Source organism: Macaca mulatta, chromosome 9, assembly GCF_049350105.2.
Source record: "Macaca mulatta isolate MMU2019108-1 chromosome 9, T2T-MMU8v2.0, whole genome shotgun sequence".
In the NCBI taxonomy this organism is placed as follows: domain Eukaryota; kingdom Metazoa; phylum Chordata; class Mammalia; order Primates; family Cercopithecidae; genus Macaca; species Macaca mulatta.
In genome coordinates, this window is record NC_133414.1 from 71,672,594 (window position 1) to 71,693,297 (window position 20,704).

Below are 20,704 nucleotides of genomic sequence, written 5' to 3' on the forward strand. Positions count from 1 at the left end.
CCGGCCCATATGTAATTTTAAATCTAGTATTGCCCAGGCATGGTAGCTCACGTCTGTAATCCCAGCACTTTGGGAGGGTGAGGCAGGAGTACTGCTTGAATCCAGGCATTTGAGACCATCCTAAGCAACATGTAAAAACCCTGTCTCTACAAAGAATACAAAACATCATCCAGGCATGGTGGCACGCACTTGTAATCCCAGCTACTTGGGAGGCCGAGGTGGGAGGATCACCTGAGCCTAGGGAGAAGAAACGAGAAATTAATTTTAACAATACATTTTATTTAACCCAACATGCCCAAAATGTCATTTCAACGTGTAATCAATATAAAAATGACTGAGATATTTTACACTCTTATTTTCATACTAAGTTTTCCAAATCCAGTGTCTATTTTGCGCTTAGCACATAGCAAGTTTCACGTGCTCAGTAGCCACATAGCCCAAGGGTTGGCCATTCAGCTCCCCCACTCACTCTCCAAGAACTTTCCAGTAAATGCTTCCTAGGGCTTACATTAACCAGAAATAATTTTCTGTTGCCTGCTAGCCTGGCCCCAAACCTGAGACCTGTATGAAGGTGGATAGTCCACACTCAGAAAAGAGAACCAGAATAGTAGTCATGGAAGTTGGAATCTGCCAAGGAGTATGGAACAACTCACCAGCCAGATGAACTCATCCTAAAAATACAGATCTAATTTTTTTAAAAAAGAAAAGGCCAAGTGCAGTGGCTCACACCTGTAATCCCAGCATCCCAGCACTTTGGGAAGCCAAGACGGGTGGATCACTTGAGGTCTGGAGTTCAAGATCAGCCTGGCCAACATGGTGAAACTCCATCTCTACTAAAGATACAAAAATTAGCCAGGCATGGTGGCGTGTGCCTGTAGTCCCAGCTACTCAGGAGGCATGAGAATCGCTTGAACCCAGGAGGCAGAGGCTGCAGTGAGCCAAAACCGCGTCACTGTACTCCAGCCTGAGCGACAGAGCAAGACCCTGTCTCGGGGGAAAAAAAGGAAGGGAAAAATGGTGAAGAGAGCCCTGTGTAGACAGACCCGAGTCTCATCATCTTCTCAGGAAGCTTTTTGGGTTGCCCAGGCCTTAAGTAGGCCTGTGCTTGCAAATTTCATTTGCTGGAGGAGTGCCAGTGTGCTGGGGAAGTCAGAGGCTAGAAGAAGCATGTTCTTGCACCTTGCAGTCTGTTCCACCACCGAGGAGCGGGCCTGACCCGAGTGGCCTGCAGTAAAGCTCCGAGTCAGGGAGCATGGTAAAATCACCTAACGCTGGTGTTTCAGGTAAATCACAATCTCTCCCCATAGACAACTTGATCTTCCTCATGTACAAGATAAGCTACTTATTCAGTAAGACAGCACTCAGGGAAGTATGAATTTTCAGACCTCGTGATAAATCCACTGGTCTGGCACAAATGGACCTGGACTGGGATAGCCATGACTCCAGTTCTAGCCACCTTTCTGCCTGCCATTAGTAGCATTGCCTGCGGCAGGCTGCCTCCCTTCTGTGTCTGTTTCCCAGTCTGTATAATGGAGATTAAACTCTCAGCCATGCATGTCTGCTTCCAAGCATCCGTGAGGCATCTAGAAGCCAGAAAGCTTTGTACATCGGTTAGGCAGAACATGCAGAGGGAGCTGGTCACTGCTGATGGAGTCTCAAGTCTTGGCTAGCTCCTTCCATACCTCACCCTCTTGCCTTTCAGGAATTGTCCTGAGACCTGAAGCTGAGCCCTGAGAGGGTGCCTGGGACTGACCCCGGCCCTGGTGTCAGTGTGCGCCACAGCTTACCCTGATGTTCTCTAGGCCCCTTCCCTAACACTGAAACTACTCTCTAACCTGGGTGGGTTTTTTTTCTTTCTTGGGGGGGTAGGGAGAGGGGGGACAGTTTTGCTCTTGTTGCCCAGGCTGGAGTGCAATGGCATGATCTCAGCTCACTGCAACCTCTGCCTCCTGGATTCAAATGATTCTCCTGCCTCAGCCTTCCAAGTAGCTGAGATTACAGGCATGCACGACCATGCCCGGCTAATTTTTGTATTTTTAGTAGAAATAGGGTTTCACCATGTTGGCCAGGCTGGTCTCGAACTCCTGACCTCAGGTGATCCACCCGCCTTGGCATCTCAAAGTGCTAGAATTACAGGCGTGAGCCACTGCGCCCAGCCATGGATGTTTTGTTTTGCTAATTGTCTGCCTTTCCCTGGTCAAATGTAAGCTCCATGAGGACAGGGGTTTTGTTTTTTAATTCACTGCTATATCCCCAGTGCTTAGCACACAGTGCCTGGCACGTAGTAGCCACTTTAAACACATCAGTCAAATGAATATATGAAGGAGTGGATTCCATCTTAAATTCACTTTTAGAATTTGACGTCAAGGAGGAGTGAGGGCCTTGGAGCCCAGCAGGCCTGGAGTGGAATCTGTGCTTGGTTACTGCATAGCTCCAAGTTGCCCCCATCCTGATCAGGGTTAAGATGTCCTCCTGGCTGCAGGGTCTCCCTATTTAAGGACTGCACAAGCGTAACTGCCTCTTGTCCTCTCACCACTTCACAAAAGGCTCAATTCCAATTTTGCCCAAAGAGGGCCCCTCACAGGGCCAGACCAAGGGCATCAGGCTCTGACCACCATCTCCCGCCTCCCCACATTTTCTGCCTTCAGGCCTGGGCCCCAACCCTGGCCCCAAACACAAGAGCCAGAGCCAAATGCTTCTAGCATATACCACCACGGGTGATTTATTTAAGGGTCTCCGAATAATCGCTTAAGTGTCACCATGACAACCTGAAGAGTTGCCATGGAGATTGGAGCAGGAAACGTCCCCATGGAGACCCCTGGGAGACGCTCTAGGAAATCATTACCAGGTGGAGGGGGCTTGGGAAGGGGGAGCTGGACAAATAAGGGAGCCCCACGGTTTGTGTGCTGCCACAAGAAGGGGGGTTGAAGGAGCAAAGTGGGAAAGACCAGCCTAGAAAAGCAGGCAAGTTAATGATCTCCAACTCTAGGGTCCCTTGTGATAAATAACTTCCATTATGTCCATAGAAGAGATCTGACAGAAAAGACAGAATCTGGTGGTAATGGTGGCCCCCAGGACGGGGTTGGAGGAAGGAGGTTTCTTTTTCACTTTATACTCCTTTGTACTATTTGACTTTCTGTTATCGTAGGCATGTAAATAGTAATTATTCCAAAATTAAGTAAGTTATTTACTATGTTAAATATTTTATATGCTCAAAACAACCCCATAGGGTAGGTATCATCTCCATTATATGGATGAGGAAACTGCCGTTCAGAAAGGTTCAGAAAGTGGCCCACAAGGCCAGGAGTGGCGGCTCATGCCTGTAATCCCAGCACTTTGGAAGGCCAAGGTGGAAGGATCACTTGAACCCAAGAGTTCAAGATGAGCCTGAGCAACAGAGTGAGACCCTGTCTCTACAAAAATATTTTAAAATTATCTGGAGGTGGTGCACACCTATAATCCCGGCTACTCAGGAAGCTGAGCTGGGAAGATTGCTTGAGCCCAGGAGGTCAAGGCTGCAGTGAACCATAATCTCAACACTGCACTTCAGCCTGGGCGACAGAGTGTGACCCTGTCTCGAAAGAAGAAAGGGAGGAAAGGCAAGAAAGGGAAGAGAGGGAGGGCAGGGAGGGAGGGAGGGCAGGGAAGAGAGGGAGGGCAGGGAGGGAGGGAGGGCGGGCACAGTCATGATGACAGTCGAGAATCAAACCCAGAGCTCCTCGTCCCCTATGCAAGCCTGGATTCTCTGATCTCAACCCAGCTCTGCCACTAACATGTCAGGCACCTTTAGGTAACCCGCATCCCTCTGGGCCTCAGTTTCCTTACCTGTCAGATAGTTTAGCAGTCAGGACTGGATGAAGACGAAGGACTCTCTAGCTTGACATCCTAAGTTCACGAAGAGTTCCCCTCAGCACCATGGAGAATCACAGCTGTGGGTGGGGGGTGGGGAGTAGGGAGTGTGGTGACAGGGAGGAAAGGGGCATAACAACAACCCTCAGGGACCTTGAGAAACCTCTGGATTCTCCCTTTGCAGAGAGTGTAAGAGAAGCAGGGAAGGTGAGCCACCAGGAAAGTGTGCATCAAAACCGCAGTGGAGCCAGACGAGGTGGCTCCTGCCTGTTATCCCGGCACTTTGGGAGGCTGAGGCAGGAGGATCACTTGAGCCCAGGAGTTTGAGGTTACAGTGAGCTAAGATTGTGCCACTGCACTCCAGCCTGGGCAACAGAGAGCCAGTCTCAAAAAACAGAATAGAAAAAAAAAAAAAAAGTTTTTTAAAAGCACATGGCTGATGCCAGGAGCGGTGACTCACACCTGTAATCCCAGCACTTTGGGAGGCTGAAGCGGGTGGATCAGTTGAGGTCAGGAGTTCGAGATCAACCTGGCCAACATGATGAAACCCTGTCTCTACTAAAAATACAAAAATTAGCCGGACATGCTTGCTTGAGCCCAGGAGACAGAGGTTGCAGTGAGCTGAGATCGCATCACTGTACATCAGCCTGGGTGACAAAGTGAGACTTTATCTCAAAACAAAAAACAAAACAAAACAAAAAAACACAGCTGGGTGCAGTGGCTCTCACACCTGTAATTCCAGCACTTCAGGAGGCTGAAGTGGGCAGATCACTTAAACCCAGGAGTTTGAGACCAGCTTGTGTGACAGAGGGAGACCCTGTCTCAGGAAAAAAAAAAAAAAAAAAGGCTGGTCTTGGTGGCACGCCTGTAACCCCAGCAGTTTGGGATGCTGACACGGGTGTATCACCTGACATCAGGAGTTCAAGACCAGCCTGGCCAACATGGAGAAACCCTGTCTCTACTAAAAATATAGAAGTTAGCTGGGTGTGATGGTGGATGCCTGTAATCCCAGCTATTCAGGAGGCTGAACCGGGAGAATCACTTGAACCCAGGAAGCAGAGGTTGCAGTGAGTCGAGATTGCATCATTGCACTCCATCCTGGGTGACAAGAGTGAAACTCCGTCTCAACAACAACCACCAAAAAAAAAAAAAAAACCACCCACACACAATGAGACACCTCCTCACGGCCACTGGGATGGCTGGAATAAAACATATGAACAATTACAAGTATTTGCAAGGATGTGGAGAAATCAGAACCCTCCTACGCTGCTGGTGGGAATGTCAAATGGGGCAGCCACTTTGAGGCACAGTTTGGCAGTTCGTCAAAAAATTAAACATATGGACATCACATGACCCGGCCATTCCTCTCTTGGGTAGTAGACACCCAAGACAAATGAAAATACACCTCCACATGAAAACTGGCATGAAATGTCCAGAGCAGCATTATCCGTGGTACCCAAAAGCGGAATCTCCCCAAAAGTCTATCAACTGATGAATGGATAAACAAAATGTGATATGTCCATACAATGAAATATTATTCAATCATAGAAAGGAATGAAGTTCTGATACACACTACAACATGGGTGAACCCTGAAAACATGCTATGTGAAAGAAGCCAGTCACAGAAGACCACACAGGATCACATAGTAAATGATTCCATTTATATGGAATGTCCAGAATAGGAAAATCAAAAGCAACAGAGAGTAGATTATTGGTTGCCTAGGGTTGGGGGAGAGGAGAAATGGGGGTGAGAGAACAGCTAAGGCAGTGGTCTCCAACCTTTTTGGCACCAGGGACTGGTTTCATGGAAGACAGTTTTTCCACAGACTGCTGGAGGGTGGGAGATAGTTTCGGGATGATTCAAGTGCATAACATTTTATTGTGCAGTTTATTTCTATTATTATTACATTGTAATATTTAATGAAATAATTATACAACTCACCATAATGTAGAATCAGTGGGAGCCCTGAGCTTGTTTTCCTGCAACTAGACGGTCCCATCTAGGGGGTTTGGGAAACAGGGATACCCTAAGTGTGTTGCTTATGCCCAGTCTACTCCATAATCTCATTTTGGTTCACTGCGGAAAACCCTGCTTCACAAGGATAGGATGTTGGAAACAGAAGCAGGCTTTTCATTGCTTTTCTGGCAATCTCAGGACATTCTGCCTTGACTTTAATCAGAACATACAGAGACCTGAAGTTGTCTCAAACATACGTTCAAGGCAGCTGTGCAACTGAAGTATATCGACTCACTTGCCACCATAAAGCCTGCCACTAGATGCAGCTTAATTTTCCCTTGCCACTCACTGATGGGGTTTTGATATGAGTCTGCAAGCAATTGATTTATGATGGTCTCTGTGCAGGCAACCCTCTCTGCTAACATTCATCTGTATTTGCAGCCACTCCCCAGGGCAAGCATCACCACCTCAGCTTCACCTCAGATCATCAGGCATTAGATTTTCACAAGGGGCACAACCTAGATCCCTCACATGTGCAGTTCACAATAGGATTCACGCTTCTGTGAGATTCGAATGCCGCTGCTGACCTGACAGAAGGTGGAGCTCAGGTGGTAATGTGAGCAATGGGGAGTGGCTGTAAACACAGATGAAGCTTCACTTGCTTGCCCACTGCTCACCTTCTGCTGTGTGGCAGGTTCCTAACAGGCTGGGCTGTGGACCATTACTCTTACCAGTCTGTGGCCCAGGGGTTGGGGACCCCTGAGCTAAGGAGTTTCTTTTTAGGGTGATTAAAATGTTCTAAATTGACTGTGGTGATAGGGATACAATTATGCAAATATAGTAAAAGCCAGTGAATTGTACAATTTAAATGGGTGAATTGTATACTATGTGAATTATGTCTCAATAAAGATGTTTAAAAAGGAGAGAGGGACGGCACTGACCCAAGGTCACATAACCACTGAGTGGCCACCCCAAGTGCCCTGCCCCTGCCTATCCTTTTACTTTTCTGCTCTTGTTAAGGAGGACCAGAAGACTCTCCATGGGGCAGCCTTGAAGACTGATTCTAAAATGAACAAGGGCTGGGCGTAGTGTGGCTCACACCTGTAATCCCAACACTTTGGGAAGCTGAGGCAGGCAGATCATGGGCCAGGAGCTCAAGATCAGTCTAGCCAATATGGTTGAAACTGCGTCTCTACTAAAAATACACAAAAATTAGCCAGGTGTGATGGCGCACACCTGTAGTCCGAGCTACTCGGGAGGCTGAGGCAGGAGAATCACTTGAACCCGGGAGGCAGAGGTTGCAGTGAGCTGAGATCGCACCACTGCACTCCAGCCTGGGTGACAGAGCAAGACTCCACCTCAAAAAATAAAAATAAAATAAAATAGAATCAAATAAATAAATAAAATAAAATGAATGGGTAGTCAGGCATGGTGGTGTGCACATGTAATCCCAGCTACTCAAGAGGCTGGGGCAGGAGCATTGTTCGAGCCCAGGAGTTCAAGGCCGCAGAGAGCCACGATCACACCACTGCACTTTAGCCTGGGCAACAGAGTGAGACCCTGTCTCTCAAAAAAAAAAATTAAAAATAAAAATGAACAGGTGCCAGGTGGTAGGGGCCCTCCCATGACTCCCCTCTGCCAGAGCAGAGTTCTTTTAACAGACGGGGCTGCCTTAAGATTTAACTTAGGGAAAGGGTTGCCCTGCCAGAGGAAAAGAAAAGCAAAGGTTTGAAAGCCACTGACAGAGAAAAGGTTAAAAAATGATGGCAAAGGGATTCAGAACCTGGGCTTTGTCTTTGTATTAAGCATGTCTTTATTCTGATGCTTTGACATCTTGGGGTTTTGCTGACCCTGGAGAAGCTGCCCCTCCCATGGCTAGAGATGGTGAGGGACTCACTTGTGAGGGTGCCTTTTGTATACAAACCAACCAATCCAGAGTCCATTTCCCAACTATTCCCTTTACAGGGCCCTTCCAGGGTTCTCACACTCCAGGCCACTATTCCCCAGCCCCTACACCCCGCTGACAAGCCCGCTGAAATTATTCACAGTAGCCAATTCTAGGCCTGCCTCCTACTCTGCCTCGACCATTCCTTCCCTCAGAAACACAGCGAATGCTCCTGCCTACATTTCCCCCTCCCTGACTCCGCCTTCTGACCACCTTGGGGCCTCTGCTCCTGGACCTGCCTGATATGGCCTGCCCTCCCTGCTTGGGAACTGTGAGTAACAACTATTCTTTCAATAGCAATCAGATCCTGAACTCTTGGCCTCACCACATGTGAATATAAATAAGATCTACTTTTGAAAGCTGGCTTCATGCTCCCTGGGCATCAAACTTGCAAACTCTAGGCCTAGAGCAGCAGCTCATGCCTGTAATCCTGACAGTTTGGCAGGCCCAGGTGGGAGGATAACTTGAGCCTAGGAGTTTGAGACCAGCCTGGGCAACCCAAGAAGACCTCATCTCTACAAAAAAATTCCTTAAAAAATTAACAGGGTGTGAGACCAGGTGTGATGGCTCACACCTGTAATCCCAGCACTTTGGAAGGCTGAGGCAGATGGATCATTTGAGGTCAGGAGTTCAACACCAGCCTGGCCAATATGGTGAAACCCTGTCTCTACTAAAAATACAAAAAAAATTAGCTGGGCGTGGTGGCACGTGCCTGTAATCCCAGCCACTCAGGAGGCTGAGGCAGGAGAATTGCTTGAACCTGGGAAACAGAAGCTGCAGTGAGCCAAGATCATACCACTGCACTCCAGCCTGAACAACAGAGTGAGACTCTGCCTCAAAAAAAAGAAAAAAAATTAACAGGATGTGGTGGTGCGTGCCTATGGTCCCAGCTACTTAGAAGGCTGAGGTGGGAGGATGTCTTGAGTCTGGGAGGCCGAGGCTGCAGCAATTCATGATGGTGCCACCGTACTCCAGCCTGAGCAACAGGCAAGAAGACCCTGTCTCAAAAAAAAAAAAAAAAATGCAAACTCCTCACCTCTGTGCTTTGCTTTTCTCACCAGTAAGCCTAGGTTGCCAGCCATGCCTGCCTCAGGGCTGTCATGTATAATAGTGTAGGCTGTACCTTGTGCAAGGGAGCCATGCCAAGGAGCTGAGTGGAGCCTCCAGTGTGCTCCCTGCTCTGCTCTCCAAGCTGGAGTTTTCCCAGAGAGAACAGGCGTCTTTTCCTCATTTGTAAAGAGGCCCAAATGGGCCAGCAGTGGCCTTGCCCACCTTGTGAGGCTGCTGTCAGGACAAAAGCAGTAGAGTCCTGGTGCAGCACTTGGCACTCCAGAAATGGTGTTATCAGGGTCTCCATGGGGAGCAGGGAGCACCTTGAGATACTGCAACAACTTCTAGGAAGGCTTCCATTCTCTTTTCTTTGGGGTAGTGGGCGGCTGTATGTATATTTCAAGTCAATTTTATTGAAATCTCAAAAGAAGGTGACCCGAGCTGGTACCCAGGCTACAAATGAATAGATAGTTGCACACTCATGTCCATAGCCACATTGTTCACAATAGCCAAAAAGCAGAAGCAGCGCAAGTGTCCACTGAAACGAAATGTAGCCTATACACATAGTGGAATATGATTCAGCCCTGAAAAGGAAGGAAATTCTGACACATGCTACATCATGGATGGGCCTTGAAGACATTATGCTAAGTGAAATAAGCCAATCAAAAAAGGACACCTACTGTGTGATTCCACTTATATGACATACCTAGGGCAGTCGTATTTGTAAAAACAAAATAGAATGGTGGTTGCCGTGGGTAGCAGGTGGGGGAAAAGGGGAGTTAGTGTTTAAAGGTGCGCAGTTTCAGTTTCGTAAGATGAAAACAGTTCTGGAGATTGTTTGTATAACAATGTGAATGTACTTAATTTCACTGAAATATACACTTAAAAACAGTGAAGATAGTACATTTTATTTTACATATATTTTACCACGCTTTTTTGTAAAGGCACAGCCAAGTCATACTTCCCAGAAAAACCACCCATATGGGAGTAATTACTGTCCCTGCTCTTGTCCTACAGAAAAACGGCTCAGAGACCGAGCACGGTGGCTCACTCCTGTAATCCGGGAGGCTGGGAGGCTGAGGCTGGTGGATCACTTGAGGTCAGGAGTTCAAGACCAGCCTGGCCAACATGGTGAAACCCTGTCTCTACTAAAAATACAAAAATTAGCAGGTGTGGTGGTGGGTGCCTGTAATCCCAGCTACTCCGGAGCCTGAGGCAGGAAAATCAGTTGAACCCAGGAGGCAGAGGTTGCAGTCAGTTGAGATTGTGCCACTGCACGCCACCCTGGGCGACATAGAGAGACTCCATCTCCAAAAAAGAAAAACGGCTCAGACAACAGTAAGCCATCTTTAAAGTGTCTCTCAATTAGTAAGTTTCCATCACTCCGCTAGACTTCCTTGGGACTGGCCCAGGCTGTGCACTCTCTCTGTCGCCTTGTGGGACACTTGCTCCCTTTCCAAAAGCAGCTATTATCACTTTGTTATATGCACGCATATATATCTATGTATGGGCATTTATCGATTTGACAAGAGAAAATGTTATCTATTTTATTTTCTTTATTAATTTACTTTGAGAGAGGGCCTTGCTCTGTCACCCAGGCTGAAGTGCAGTGATGCAATCTCAACTCACTGCCATCCTCCACCTCTGGGGCTCAAGCCATCCTCCCACTTCAGCCTCCCGAGTAGCTGGTACTACAGGCACGTGCCACCATGCCTGGCTAATTTTCGAATTTTTAGCAGAGGTGGGTTTTGCCATGTTGCCCAGGCTGGTGTTGAATTCTTGGGCTCAAGTGATCTACCCACCTCAGCCTCCCAAAGTGCTGGGATTACAGACTTGAGCCACTGTGTCTGGCCCTATCTATTTTAATTTTTACTTCTTTGTTTACATCTGAGGTTTCAAATTTTGTTGGCTATTTTTCTTTTTTCATGAGTTGCCTGTCTTTAAGGCTAAGACAGCAACCAGGAGAACAAGTGTGTTCACTTGGCGTTCTCAGTCCCACAGGTGTGTCAGACCTCATTGCCCTGTTTTTAATGACTTGCATTGTTTTTGGCACAAAGTGTATTAATCAGAGTTCCTGGTAACAAGAAATAGAAACCAAATCTGGTTAATGAAGTGGAAAAGCTTTGTTTTGTCATGTTTTTGGAAACATATCAGGCAGCTCACAGAATCTTCGTGAAGGCTGGAAACCCAGGATGAGAAAATGAACAAAAACCAAGGGTTACTGGCAGCAGAGTCCAGCTGGATCCCACCCAAGCCTTGGTCTGGTTAGAACACTGGGTTCCATGCCAAGGGACCCAGTGCTGCCTCTGCCCCCACTGCCCAAAGAACATTCTCCCGTTTTCCTTAGCAGGAGCATCCAGTGAGCCACACTGGCCACCACAGAGAGGGAACGGGGAAAGTGAATATCTATCATTCCTGTCCTGGGGAACAAGAAGCAAGGGGAGGCCTTCACACAGTGGAGTAAGGGGGATATAGATGCTGGGCTGTCCCAAAGATGCTGACCACCAAGTTTATGAACTACTTAACAGGGTACAAAGCATCTTCCTGTCCATAAATAGAGCTATCAGTGGCCACCACATGCTGGTGTTGCTACGTAGAAGGCACTAAGCTGAGCATATGACATGCTACATCATTAGCTCTTCTTTTTTTTTTTTGAGACAGAGTCTCGCTCTGTTGCCCAGGCTGGAGTGCAGCGGCGCGATGATCTCCGCTCACTGCAAGCTCCGCCTCCTGGATTCACGCCATTCTCCTGCCTCAGACTCCAGAGCAGCTGGGACTACAGGCACCCACCCCAACGCCCGGCTAATTTTTTTTTGTTTTTTTTTTTTTTTTAGTAGAGACGGGGTTTCACCGTGTTAGCCAGGATGGTCTCAATCTCCTGACCTCGTGATCCGCCCGCCTTGGCCTCCCAAAGTGCTGAGATTACAGGCGTGAGCCACGGCGCCTGGCCTACATCATTAGCTCTTCTAATGATCCTCCAAGGTTGGTATTACTCTCTCTGTTTTGTAAGTAAGAAAACCAAGCTTGGAGTGATTCTATCACTTTCCCCAGGCACACAGTAAACGTCAGAGCCAAAATGCAAACCCTGCTCCATCTGACTCTAAAATCACACCACAGCCAGGCGCAGTGGCTCACGCCTGTAATCCCAGCACTTTGGGAGGCCAAGGCAGGTGGATCACAAGGTCAGGAGTTTGAGACCAGCCTGGCCAACATGGTGAACCCCGTCTCTACTAAAACTACAAAAATTAGCCAGGCGCGGTGGCGGGCGCCTGCAATCCCAGCTACTTGGGAGACTGAGGCAGGAGAATCGCTTGAACTTGGGAAGTGGAGGTTGCAGTGAACTGAGATCGCACCAGTGCACTCTAGCCTGGGTGACAGAGCAAGACTTCATCTCAATAAATAAATAAATAAATAAATAAATAAATAAATAAATAAAATAAAATCATATGCCACAGGGCCTCCCAGGTGGTTGGTTTGACAATCACAATACCCCACCACCACCCACCCCCAGGAGGGGCCAGAGGCTTCCCAGTGAGTGAGTGGCAGAATACAGCCCTGCTAGATTCATTCTCTTTGGATTATCTTCAAGATGCCAGGAGAGCTCCAAATATAAGGGCTCTCCTGATTGCCATAAGGAAGAGACTTCGGTGATGTGTTTTCTGCATGTTCCCCGTTTTAGCCAGCATGTCAAGAAAATGCGTAAAATGTGTATTTAAAAATATATTTTAGGCCAGGAGAGGTGGCTGATGCCTGTAATCCCAGCACTTTGGGTAGATCACTTGAGGTCAGGAGTTTGAAACCAGCCTGGTCAACATGGTGAAACCCCGTCTCTACTGAAAAAATACAAAAATTAGCTGGGCGTGGTGGCATACACCTATAGTCCTAGCTACTCGGGAGGCTGAGGCAGGAGGATAGCTTGAACCTGGGAGGTGGCAGTTTCAGTGAGTCAAGATTGCACCACTGCATTCCAGTGTGATCGACAGAGCAAAACTCCCTTTCAAAAAAAAAAAAAAAAAAGGCTGGGCGCGGTGGCTCACACCTGTAATCCCACCACTTTGGGAGGCCAAGGCAGGCGGATCACGAGGTCAGGAGATCGAGACCGTCCTGGCTAACATGGTGGAACCCTGTCTCTACTAAAAATACAAAAGAATTAGCTGGGCATGGTGGCAGGCACCTATAGTCCCAGCTACTTGGGAGGCTGAGGCAGGAGAATGGCGTGAACACAGGAGGCAGAGCTTGCAGTGAGCCGAGATCTAGCCACTGCACTCCAGCCTGGGCAACAGAGTGAGACCCTGTCTCAATTTAAAAAAAAAAAAAAAAATAAGTATTTTAAAGCCTCTGGTTCTAGGTCTGATGGAGGTGGCTGACGGAGTAGCGGGTATCATATTTATCTTTCCCTGGCCTCTGCTGTGAATGAATATAAAGCCCGGACAAAATATAGTAAACAACTCTTTGCAGATATGCTACATCAACCGGTACAGGGATATGGTCACTAAGAGAGTTCACCCCTGCTTTCACGCTGAAGACATTTTCTTGACGACGGGAAACAGTGTCCAAGGAGAGACTAGCAGTGTTACCAGTTGGGGAAAACAGATGGGAGTGCAAGGCTGCTGAGGCAATGGGGATTTCGGGGAGAGGAAGGAGACACAGAGCAGAAACCCAAAAATTCTGCTTAAAAATTCTTGAGGACACAAGGAAGTTTTTGAGGGATAAAAATATTCTATATTTTGATTGTGGTAATGGTTACACATGTGTTTACAGTCATCAAAAGCCATTAAACTGTGCTCCTAAAATGAGTTTTATTGTAAGTGTATCAATATATTAATTGCATTTTGTATTTATTTATTTTGAAACAGGGTCTCGCTCTGTCACCCAGGCTGGAGCACAGTGGAGTGATCACAGCTCACTGCAGCCTTGTCCCCTGGGGCTCAAGTGATCCTCCCACCTCAACCTTCCAAGGAGCTGGGACTACAGGTGCACACCACCATGCCCGGCTATGGGGCCTCCCAATGTTGCCCAGATTGGCCTCAAATTCCTGGGCTCAAGTGATCCTCCCACCTCAGCCTCCCAAAGTGCTGAGATTATAGGTGTGAGCCACCACACCTGGCTAGTTTTTATTTTTGAAGAATGCCTTTGTCAAGCTCACCCATCCTCACTAACACTGTGAATGAACATTAAAAAAATATTGTCCTAGACTGTTTCCTAATAATTTTACTAAGGCAGTGAGAGTTATAATAAGCTAAAATACGATGAGATTAGCATCGCCCATCCTAAATCCCAACGTACTGTATTTTAAATCAATAAAATTATTGTATTTTATTTTGTTTACTGAGTTGGGGTCTCCCTCTATTGCCCAGGCTGGAAAATAGTGGTGCGATCACATCTCACTGCAACCTCGACCTCCTAGACTCATGCAATCCTCCCATCTCTGCATCCCAAGTAGCTGGGACCACAGGTATGCATCACCAAGCCCCGCTAATTTGTTAATTTTTTAACAGAAATGCAGTCTCACTATGTTGCCCAGGCTGGTCTCAAACTCCTGGGCTCAAGTGATCCTCCCTCCTCGGCCTCCCAAAGTGCTGGGATTACAAACATGAGCTCCCACACCTAGCCAAAGTTGATTATTTTATTTTTTTTGAGTCAGAATCTCGCTCTGTCGCCCAGGCTGGAGTGCAGTGGCATGCTATCGACTCACTGCAACCTCTGCCTCCCGGGTTCAAGTGATTCTCCTGCCTCAACCTCCCAAATAACTGGGATTACAGGAGCAGACCAATATGCCCAGCTAATTTTTGTATTTTTGTGGAGACAGGGTTTTCACCGTGTTGGTCAGGCTGGTCTCGAACTCCTGGCCTCAAGTGATCCACCCGCTTCAGTCTTCCAAAGTGCTGGCATTATAGGTGTGGGCCACCATGCCCAGCCAGAAGTTGATTATTTTAAAATTCTCCTTCTTGAGGCTTCACTGACTCCTAAACTCCCACACACAGGGCAAGACTCCGGCAGATGGAGTAGAGAATAGCCTCTGCAGCTAGATAGCTGAGTTGAAGTTTCAGAGGCTTTTCAGGGCTGGGACAGTTGGAGTTTGGCCCCAGCCAGAGTAGAGAGACTTTGGCGAAGACCTGAGGTTTTCACTTGAGATCCTAGAAAGATCATACACACGCAGAGTGGGCCATGAGTTAGCAATGAGAATGGAGACAACTATGCCCTCTTGGAGGCTGGAAAACAAATGAATGAGTGGCAACTACTTTAGCCGATCCAAGAGAGCTGAGTCCTAAACTGAATAGGAGAAGAAGCTAAAAGCAACCAGATTTACTCTGTGGAATTTCCAAAAGGCTCAGGAATTGGCACCAGAATTAGACGTGAAAGTGGGGCTTAAGAACAAGAGAACTGTTTGAAAATTTAAAAAAAAAATTATATACCCCAAATGCCCTCCTCATATCCTGCCATCCAGAAAATTAGTGGGAGACTAAAGTTTATTCCCAGGAGATGGCTGGGCACGGTGGCTCACACCTGTAATCCCAGCACTTTGGGAGGCCAGGAGTTCGAGACCAACCTGGCCAACACGAAGAAGCCACCTCTAAAAAAATACAAAAATTAGCATGGTATGGTGGCATGTGCCTGTAGTCCCAGCTACTCAGGGAGCTGAAGCACAAGAATCTCTTGAACCTGGGAGGTGGAAGTTGCAGTGAGCCAAGATCATTCCCCTGTACTCCAGCCTGGGTGATAGAGCGAGACTCCATCTCTAAATAAATAAATAAATAAAGTTTATTCCCAGAAGAAAGTAAATTGCATGGTCTCTAGATTAGAGGACTCTGGACTCAGCTAGTAAGAGGGATTTGTACTTACAGCAGGGGATTAAGCAAACATTTACAGCTGTAGTGTGAAACCCCGGCCTGCTTCATTCACTGAGCTCCTGGGGCTTCATGACTCCAGGTGATCAGTTGAAGAATGTATTTTGGAGAATCTGACTACCTAAAAAAAAAAAGATCTAAAGATACTCATAACAATGAATGGCTCAGCCAGATCACCCTGCAATGAAGTTCATAGTCAAAAAGTTCTCCCCATGTGCTCAGACTTTTCAATCAGCTTTTTAGTGCCCCTACTCAGATAACCAACAGTCAGACATCTGACCAAAGTCTCTAACATGGAAGGCAGAGATGAAAATAAATAGAAAAACCTACTTGGAGAAAATTATTTTATGCAAGGAAAAGAGAACTTTTAAAAATACAACAAAAAACCTATCATTATTATTTCTTAGCGAGATCTTAAAAACATGTGTCAGGCTGAGCATGGTGGTTCACATCTATGATCTCAGCACTTTGGAAGGCCGAGGTGGGTGGATCCTTTGAGGTCAGGAGTTCGAGAACAGCCTAGCCAACATGGTGAAACCCCGCCTCTACTAAAAATACAAAAATTAGCTGGGCGTGGTGGCGGGTGCCTGTTGTCCCAGCACATGGGAGGCTGAGGGAGGAGAATCTCTCGAACCCAGGAGGCAGAGGTTGCAATGAGCAGAGATTGTACCACTGCACTCCAGCCTGGGTGACAGAGCAAGACTCCGTCTCAAAAAAAAAAAAAAAAAAAAACAAATCATGCATTTCTGAAACAAGAACACAATACTATCAAAAATAGACATAATACTTATATGGATATTTTTCCCCCTTTCTGATATAGAGTCTTGCTGTGTTGCCCAGACGAGAGTGCAGTGGTTATTGATAGGCATAATCCCACTACTGATCAACTGATCAGCATGGGAGTTTTGACCTGCTCCATCTCTCTCTCTCTTTTTTTTTTAGTTTGGGATATTACCTTTATTAAGCTTATGCACCAGAGTGGAAATAATGCCTGTACAAAACCAAATGTTTGTTACTATAACTTCTGCATCACTGTTAAAATCCAGTTTTTAAAAAACTCTATCAAAACCCACTACTTTGGAATCAATAGCTTCTTTGAAGCCATAGTAACACTTAAACATGGTTAAGACCAGAATGCAGAAATTGGTCGGTTGGAAAGCTAATTAAACTTCCAGCTTGCTCAGATACAATTACAAAAAGACAAACTTGGGCTGGGAGCGGTGGCCCACGCCTGTAATCCCAGCACTTTGGGAGGCCAAGGCAGGTGGATCACCTGATGTCAGGAGTTCGAGGCCAGCCTGGCCAACATGATGAAACCCCATCTCTACTAAAAATACAAAAGCTGGCCGGGCGTGGTGGTGTGCGCCTGTAATCCCAGCTACTTAGGAGGCTGAGCCAGGAGAATCGCTTGAACCTGGGAGGTGGAGGTTGCAGTGAGCTGAGATCACGCCATTGCACTCCAGCCTGGGCAACAAGAGCAAAACTCCATCTACAAAAAAAAAAGATGAAATTGTGTTTTTCACAGAGATACAGTCCACTGGAATCACCATGCTGGACAGTTGGTAAAGTACTTAGAGTCCCGGGATAATAAGGAATCCAGGCAGCCTTTAGACAGTCTACTGTTGTCCTTTCTTCCCCATCAGAGATCTGTGAGTGTGTGGAACGACACTACCACTAGCAATTGTAGCCTTGATGAGAGAAGATGAAGATGAAGAGAATTCTTCATCTTCACAAACAGCAAGTTCCAAGTGACAAGGGGTAATACGCTTTACCTTGAAGTCTTTTGATGCTTTTGCTGCCAGTTCAGGTAGCTCTGCGGTGAGTTACTCTAGGATGGCTATGCTATGCACTGCGGCAGTTGCACCCACATGACCATGACTGGTTGTCCTAGATCTCAGGTGTCGATGAATATGTCCCACTGGGAACTGCAGGTCGGCTCTCTACGAGCCTTTGTCTTGGTTTTTCCAGAGTCCTTCCCAGCCTTATTGCCAGTCGTTTCGAATTCTGCTGAAGCTCAAACAAGCAAGACAGAGAAAGGGCTAATCAAACACCCAGCAAGATCCCACCACCTATTTCTTCAGTGCAATGCAATTTAAACTACCAACCTGCTCCTTTTCTGATCTGGGCCAGTTCACCCCTCCTTAGGCAACCTGATGGTCCTCCACTCCCAGGAGGTCATCATATTGATGCCAAACTTAGTACGGATACCCGATCGGCATAGCATGCTACAGCCCAGAACTCCTGGGCTCAAGCGATCTTCCTGCCCCTGCCTCCCCAGGAACTAGCACTAAAGGTGCAAACCACTATGCCCAGCAAGAGTATAATGTATATAGACATTCAATTTGCAAATATATAAACCTGAGACAAAAACACAATACTGTTGGGGTTTTGGTTGTTTTTGAGACCATGTCTCACTCTGTCACCTAGACTGGAGTACAGTGGTGCGAACATGGCTTACTGCAGCCTTGACCTCCTGGAATCAAGCAGCCCTCCTGCTTCAGCCTCCCACGTAGCTGGGACTACAGGCACATGCCATCACACTCAACTAATCTTTTTATTTTTTTGTAGAGATGGGGTCTCACTTTGCTGCCAGGCGGGTTTTGAACTCCTGATCTCTGTCCTCCACCTCAGCCTCCCAAAGTGCTGGGATTACAGGTATGGGCCACCATGCCTGGCCACTTTTTTTTTTTTTTTTTTTTTAGGGGAACATTCAAAGGACAAAAAGGAGCTCTTTAAACTTAAAAATATAATGTGAGAAATCAAAAACTCAGTAGAAGGATTGGAATATAAAATTGAGGAAAGCTTACAAAAACATAGTCACAGAAAATAGGAGAGAAGAGATAAGAAAATTAGAGGCCTCATACAGGAATTCCACTTTCTGAATAATAGGAATTCCAGAAAAATAAAAAAATAAACAAATAAATAAATAAACAAAAAACAACAGAGAAGAAGGAGTGGAGGAAATGCTCAAAGAAACACCCGGGCTGGGCACGATGGCTCACACCTGTAATTCCAGCACTTTGGGAGGCCAAGGCGGGTGGATCATGAGGTCAGGAGTTTGAGACCAGCCTGGCCAACATATGAAACCTCATCTGTACTAAAAATACAAAAAATTAGCCAGGTGTGGTGACAGGCGCCTGCAATTCCAGCTACTCAGGAAGCTGAGGCAGGAGAATCACTTGAACTCGGGAGGGGGAGGTTCCAGTGAGCTGAGATTGCGCCACTGCACTCTAGCTGGGTGACAGAGCAAGCCTCCATCTCAAAAAAAAAAAAAAAAAAAAAATACCCAAAGAAAATTTTCAAAAACGGAGACATATATTTCCCATTTAAAAGGGCCCAAGATGTTCTTTGCCCAATGGATGAAAAGAGACCAACATCAAGACAAATCATTGTCATTTAGAACACTGAAGACAAAGAGAAGATCCTGCAAGTTTCTGAAGGGAAAGGGGAGCAGGTCAGGAATTAAGAATGGCTTGAATGTCTCAATAGATGCACTGGAAGTTAGAAGACAAGCAATGCTTTCAAATTTCCAAAGGAAAATCATCTCCAACGTAATTCTTTTTTTTTTTTTGAGACAAAGTCTCACTCTCACCCAGGCTGAAGTGTAGTGGTGCAATCTCAGCTTGCTGCAACCTCTGTCTTCTGACTTCAAGCAATTCTCCTGCCTCAGTCTCCCATGTAGCTGGGATTATAGGCATTGGCCACCAAACCTGACTAATTTTTTGTATTTTTAGTAGAGACAGGGTTTCACCAAGTTGGCCAGGCTGGTCTCAAACTCCTGACCTCAAGTGATCTGCCTACCTCGTATTCCCATAGTGCTGGGATTACAGGTGTGAGCCATGGTAACCAGCCATACAACTTAAAATTTTATACCCAACCAAACTATCAATCAAGGTTGAAGATAGAAAAAGACATTTGAGTCATTTAAGGTTCAGTAAAAAATGTTTATATACTCAGGAGGCTCCTGAAGGATGTGTTTCATCAAAATAAGGTAGTAAACCAAGAAAAAGACAAGGGGAAACAGGAATCTGACATGTGATAGACAAAGAGAATCCCCCAGGATGTTGGTAAAAAGAGACTGCAAGATGACAACAATGCAACAGTCCTGTAGGACAACCAGCCTAGACCAGATAAGGTCAGAAATGTCTAAGAGAGATTTCTTCTTTTCTTTTTTTTGAGACGGAGTTTTGCTCTTGTCACCCAGGCTGGAATACAATGGTGTGATCTCGGCTCACTGCAACCTCTGCCTCCCGGGTTGAAGCAATTCTCCTGCCACAGCCTCCCAAGTAGCCGGGATTACAGGCACCTGCCACCATGCCCGGCTAATTTTTTGTATTTTTAGTAGAGACAGGGTTTTATCATGCTGGCCAGGCTGGTCTCAAACTCCTGACCTCAGGCGATCCACCCATGTTGTCCTCCCAAAGTCCTGGGATTACAGGTGTGAGCCACTGTGCCCAGCCATGTCTAAGAGAGGTTTCTTCAAGAAAATAAAATTGGTAGAATATCATCTGAAAGTATTGAGGGAAGATTTCAACAACTGAAAGAGCTTAGCATTAAATACATAGGAAACTAAGTAAATGAAGTGGGGGTGGAGATAATTATTAGCTCCAGGGAAAATAAAAAATTGTGCATAGTCCATCACATGGTAATAGTGTTTACATAGTGGTAATAATGTAAACACTGGCTATTGCTCTAACCAAATTATTGTATGACTATAGTGGAAAGATGGAGGCCAGGAAGGGCGCATGAGTTGTTCGAGTACGGAGGACAATAAATAGTGCCTAAAACTGAAAAAAGTATGATGTAGTAATAAAATAATATTATTGAGGGAAATGGAGATAAATGCCAAAAGAATGAGCTATAAAAATTGAAGATGGCCAGGTGTACTGGCTCATGCCTGTATTCCCAGCACTTTGAGAGGCCAAGGCGGGTGGATCACTTGAAGTCCGGAGCTCAAGACCAGCCTGGCCAACATGGTGAAACCCCGTCTCTACTAAAAATACAAAAATTAGCCAGGTATGGTGGCATACACCTATAGTCCCAGCTACTCAGGAG

The 20,704-nt window shown here is 46.4% G+C and overlaps 1 pseudogene; it reads right to left on the reverse strand.

The window, feature by feature from the left end:
- Positions 1 to 17,265: 17,265 nt before the first annotated feature.
- On the reverse strand, positions 17,266 to 17,873 carry LOC100424505 (histone H2A.Z pseudogene; annotated as a pseudogene).
- Positions 17,874 to 20,704: the final 2,831 nt, after the last annotated feature.